Genomic DNA, 5,000 nt, shown 5'->3' with positions numbered 1-5,000 from the left:
ACGGGCTTGCCTTTTGTTTGCGCCGTATGTTACACGTAAAGACGTGGCTGTCAGTGTGTCTGAGCCGTTTAAAAGCTTCAAAATGGTAATGCTAGCCAAAAAGGTCCTTCGAGCCGGAATTGAACCAGCGACCTAAGGATTGCTAATTTGCTTCTACAGTCCTCCGCTCTACCAGCTGAGCTATCGAAGGCCAGTTCTTTGAGCGCCAAAGATAAAAAGGCCATCATGCTAGAGTTTCAAAGCGCTGGCAAGTAAAGATGTTGGAGGATGCAGGCATCGATCCCGCTACCTCTCGCATGCGAAGCGAGCGCTCTACCATGTGAGCTAATCCCCCTTGCCTGCTGCTTCCACCTGTCTACTCTGATCAGCAATTTTAGCACATTCCCAGCATTCAAGAGTTTCCAAAGTTGAGGGCTTTTTTTTTTTTTTTTTTTTAAGTATAGATGTCACAAAAGTGAGATGCACTGGCCTTTTCACAGCCAAAAATTGACTATGCGGAAGGCTTAAGAGTGGCTCTGTGGCGCAATGGATAGCGTATTGGACTTCTAGAGTGAAAGTGATTCAAAGGTTGTGGGTTCGAGTCCCACCAGAGTTGTACTTTCTAGCGCACTGTGGTAGCTTGTTGTGTGCTCTTAGGCAAAAAACCTGCCTAGGACTTCATTTGTTATCGTAGCCCTGCCTTGAAGCTTTTTAAGGCGACTGATTTAGCATTCAGTTTTGATCTGCAGTGCAAAGGGAAGAGCCCTTTTCTAAATGGCATATTAGAAAAAACTTTCTGACGGTGAGAGTGATCAATGAGTGGTACAGGTTACCACGGGTGGTGATGAGTTCTCCTTCCATGGAAGTGTTCAAACAAAGCCTGGACAAAGATCTGTCTGGAATGATTTAGGTAATCCTGCACTGAGCAGGTGCTTGGACCCGATGACCCTTCCAACTCTACCATTCTATGATCTTCTGTATTTAGGCATGTATGTCTGCATTGACAGAGAAGAGGACATTTTTTAAGAAACAAAGCGATTTCTCAAATTGGGCTGTCCAGGAAGATGTTGATGTGGTAGGGACTGCAAAAACCAAGCTTCCTAGCAGAGGATGGTTTCGATCCATCGACCTCTGGGTTATGGGCCCAGCACGCTTCCGCTGCGCCACTCTGCTGCATTGGGATAGCTTACAAGGTGCTGGTGAGGCAAAGCTGAGGAAGCCTCTGACTGTTACTAAGCCGCTAACAGGGAGCCACTCTCCGTGGGCAGTTGGGTACTCTTTTGAGTCACGCTGTTGTGTTCTAGTTTATCTCTTCTTTTCCTTTTTTTGATATTATTGTTTAGGTAGTCACCTGAGAGAATATAGTTGACCTGACTGAGGATTTGGCCAGCGGCACAATGTGTGGTTGTCTCTGTGGCGCAATCGGTTAGCACGTTCGGCTGTTAACCGAAAGGTTGGTGGTTCAAGCCCACCCAGGGACGGGCTTGCCTTTTGTTTGCGCCGTATGTTACACGTAAAGACGTGGCTGTCAGTGTGTCTGAGCCGTTTAAAAGCTTCAAAATGGTAATGCTAGCCAAAAAGGTCCTTCGAGCCGGAATTGAACCAGCGACCTAAGGATTGCTAATTTGCTTCTACAGTCCTCCGCTCTACCAGCTGAGCTATCGAAGGCCAGTTCTTTGAGCACCAAAGATAAAAAGGCCATCATGCTAGAGTTTCAAAGCGCTGGCAAGTAAAGATGTTGGAGGATGCAGGCATCGATCCCGCTACCTCTCGCATGCGAAGCGAGCGCTCTACCATGTGAGCTAATCCCCCTTGCCTGCTGCTTCCACCTGTCTACTCTGATCAGCAATTTTAGCACATTCCCAGCATTCAAGAGTTTCCAAAGTTGAGGGCTTTTTTTTTTTTTTTTTTTAAGTATAGATGTCACAAAAGTGAGATGCACTGGCCTTTTCACAGCCAAAAATTGACTATGCGGACGGCTTAAGAGTGGCTCTGTGGCGCAATGGATAGCGCATTGGACTTCTAGAGTGAAAGTGATTCAAAGGTTGTGGGTTCGAGTCCCACCAGAGTCGTACTTTCTAGCGCACTGTGGTAGCTTGTTGTGTGCTCTTAGGCAAAAAACCTGCCTAGGACTTCATTTGTTATCGTAGCCCTGCCTTGAAGCTTTTTAAGGCGACTGATTTAGCATTCAGTTTTGATCTGCAGTGCAAAGGGAAGAGCCCTTTTCTAAATAGCATATTAGAAAAAACTTTCTGACGGTGAGAGTGATCAATGAGTGGTACAGGTTACCACGGGTGGTGATGAGTTCTCCTTCCATGGAAGTGTTCAAACAAAGCCTGGACAAAGATCTGTCTGGAATGATTTAGGTAATCCTGCACTGAGCAGGTGCTTGGACCCGATGACCCTTCCAACTCTACCATTCTATGATCTTCTGTATTTAGGCATGTATGTCTGCATTGACAGAGAAGAGGACATTTTTTAAGAAACAAAGCGATTTCTCAAATTGGGCTGTCCAGGAAGATGTTGATGTGGTAGGGACTGCAAAAACCAAGCTTCCTAGCAGAGGATGGTTTCGATCCATCGACCTCTGGGTTATGGGCCCAGCACGCTTCCGCTGCACCACTCTGCTGCATTGGGATAGCTTACAAGGTGCTGGTGAGGCAAAGCTGAGGAAGCCTCTGACTGTTACTAAGCCGCTAACAGGGAGCCACTCTCCGTGGGCAGTTGGGTACTCTTTTGAGTCACGCTGTTGTGTTCTAGTTTATCTCTTCTTTTCCTTTTTTTGATATTATTGTTTAGGTAGTCACCTGAGAGAATATAGTTGACCTGACTGAGGATTTGGCCAGCGGCACAATGTGTGGTTGTCTCTGTGGCGCAATCGGTTAGCACGTTCGGCTGTTAACCGAAAGGTTGGTGGTTCAAGCCCACCCAGGGACGGGCTTGCCTTTTGTTTGCGCCGTATGTTACACGTAAAGACGTGGCTGTCAGTGTGTCTGAGCCGTTTAAAAGCTTCAAAATGGTAATGCTAGCCAAAAAGGTCCTTCGAGCCGGAATTGAACCAGCGACCTAAGGATTGCTAATTTGCTTCTACAGTCCTCCGCTCTACCAGCTGAGCTATCGAAGGCCAGTTCTTTGAGCACCAAAGATAAAAAGGCCATCATGCTAGAGTTTCAAAGCGCTGGCAAGTAAAGATGTTGGAGGATGCAGGCATCGATCCCGCTACCTCTCGCATGCGAAGCGAGCGCTCTACCATGTGAGCTAATCCCCCTTGCCTGCTGCTTCCACCTGTCTACTCTGATCAGCAATTTTAGCACATTCCCAGCATTCAAGAGTTTCCAAAGTTGAGGGCTTTTTTTTTTTTTTTTTTTAAGTATAGATGTCACAAAAGTGAGATGCACTGGCCTTTTCACAGCCAAAAATTGACTATGCGGACGGCTTAAGAGTGGCTCTGTGGCGCAATGGATAGCGCATTGGACTTCTAGAGTGAAAGTGATTCAAAGGTTGTGGGTTCGAGTCCCACCAGAGTCGTACTTTCTAGCGCACTGTGGTAGCTTGTTGTGTGCTCTTAGGCAAAAAACCTGCCTAGGACTTCATTTGTTATCGTAGCCCTGCCTTGAAGCTTTTTAAGGCGACTGATTTAGCATTCAGTTTTGATCTGCAGTGCAAAGGGAAGAGCCCTTTTCTAAATAGCATATTAGAAAAAACTTTCTGACGGTGAGAGTGATCAATGAGTGGTACAGGTTACCACGGGTGGTGATGAGTTCTCCTTCCATGGAAGTGTTCAAACAAAGCCTGGACAAAGATCTGTCTGGAATGATTTAGGTAATCCTGCACTGAGCAGGTGCTTGGACCCGATGACCCTTCCAACTCTACCATTCTATGATCTTCTGTATTTAGGCATGTATGTCTGCATTGACAGAGAAGAGGACATTTTTTAAGAAACAAAGCGATTTCTCAAATTGGGCTGTCCAGGAAGATGTTGATGTGGTAGGGACTGCAAAAACCAAGCTTCCTAGCAGAGGATGGTTTCGATCCATCGACCTCTGGGTTATGGGCCCAGCACGCTTCCGCTGCACCACTCTGCTGCATTGGGATAGCTTACAAGGTGCTGGTGAGGCAAAGCTGAGGAAGCCTCTGACTGTTACTAAGCCGCTAACAGGGAGCCACTCTCCGTGGGCAGTTGGGTACTCTTTTGAGTCACGCTGTTGTGTTCTAGTTTATCTCTTCTTTTCCTTTTTTTGATATTATTGTTTAGGTAGTCACCTGAGAGAATATAGTTGACCTGACTGAGGATTTGGCCAGCGGCACAATGTGTGGTTGTCTCTGTGGCGCAATCGGTTAGCGCGTTCGGCTGTTAACCGAAAGGTTGGTGGTTCAAGCCCACCCAGGGACGGGCTTGCCTTTTGTTTGCGCCGTATGTTACACGTAAAGACGTGGCTGTCAGTGTGTCTGAGCCGTTTAAAAGCTTCAAAATGGTAATGCTAGCCAAAAAGGTCCTTCGAGCCGGAATTGAACCAGCGACCTAAGGATTGCTAATTTGCTTCTACAGTCCTCCGCTCTACCAGCTGAGCTATCGAAGGCCAGTTCTTTGAGCGCCAAAGATAAAAAGGCCATCATGCTAGAGTTTCAAAGCGCTGGCAAGTAAAGATGTTGGAGGATGCAGGCATCGATCCCGCTACCTCTCGCATGCGAAGCGAGCGCTCTACCATGTGAGCTAATCCCCCTTGCCTGCTGCTTCCACCTGTCTACTCTGATCAGCAATTTTAGCACATTCCCAGCATTCAAGAGTTTCCAAAGTTGAGGGCTTTTTTTTTTTTTTTTTTTTAAGTATAGATGTCACAAAAGTGAGATGCACTGGCCTTTTCACAGCCAAAAATTGACTATGCGGAAGGCTTAAGAGTGGCTCTGTGGCGCAATGGATAGCGTATTGGACTTCTAGAGTGAAAGTGATTCAAAGGTTGTGGGTTCGAGTCCCACCAGAGTTGTACTTTCTAGCGCACTGTGGTAGCTTGTTGTGTGCT

The 5,000-nt window shown here is 46.8% G+C and overlaps 4 non-coding genes across 4 annotated transcripts in view; all 4 read left to right on the top strand.

Annotated features, from left to right (window-relative positions):
* The window catches only part of TRNAN-GUU (transfer RNA asparagine (anticodon GUU)), a 74-nt gene extending 71 nt beyond the window's left edge, over window positions 1–3 (top strand). The window contains exon 1 of the tRNA in view: window positions 1–3. This exon is cut by the window's left edge and continues 71 nt beyond it. This is a non-coding gene — a tRNA (tRNA-Asn).
* Window positions 4–1,967: 1,964 nt separating this feature from the next.
* Window positions 1,968–2,051, top strand: TRNAR-UCU (transfer RNA arginine (anticodon UCU)). Its single transcript is given in 2 exon segments — window positions 1,968–2,004; window positions 2,016–2,051. It is a non-coding gene; the product is annotated as a tRNA-Arg (tRNA).
* Window positions 2,052–3,423: 1,372 nt separating this feature from the next.
* TRNAR-UCU (transfer RNA arginine (anticodon UCU)) lies at window positions 3,424–3,507 on the top strand. The gene is given in 2 exon segments: window positions 3,424–3,460; window positions 3,472–3,507. It is a non-coding gene; the product is annotated as a tRNA-Arg (tRNA).
* Window positions 3,508–4,298: 791 nt separating this feature from the next.
* Window positions 4,299–4,372, top strand: TRNAN-GUU (transfer RNA asparagine (anticodon GUU)). Its single transcript has one exon. It is a non-coding gene; the product is annotated as a tRNA-Asn (tRNA).
* Window positions 4,373–5,000: the final 628 nt, after the last annotated feature.

This window comes from Eleutherodactylus coqui, chromosome 1 (assembly GCF_035609145.1).
Source record: "Eleutherodactylus coqui strain aEleCoq1 chromosome 1, aEleCoq1.hap1, whole genome shotgun sequence".
Taxonomy (NCBI): Eukaryota; Metazoa; Chordata; class Amphibia; order Anura; family Eleutherodactylidae; genus Eleutherodactylus; species Eleutherodactylus coqui.
Note: the sequence above shows the minus strand (reverse complement) of the source record. Positions and strands in the feature narration are given on the sequence as shown.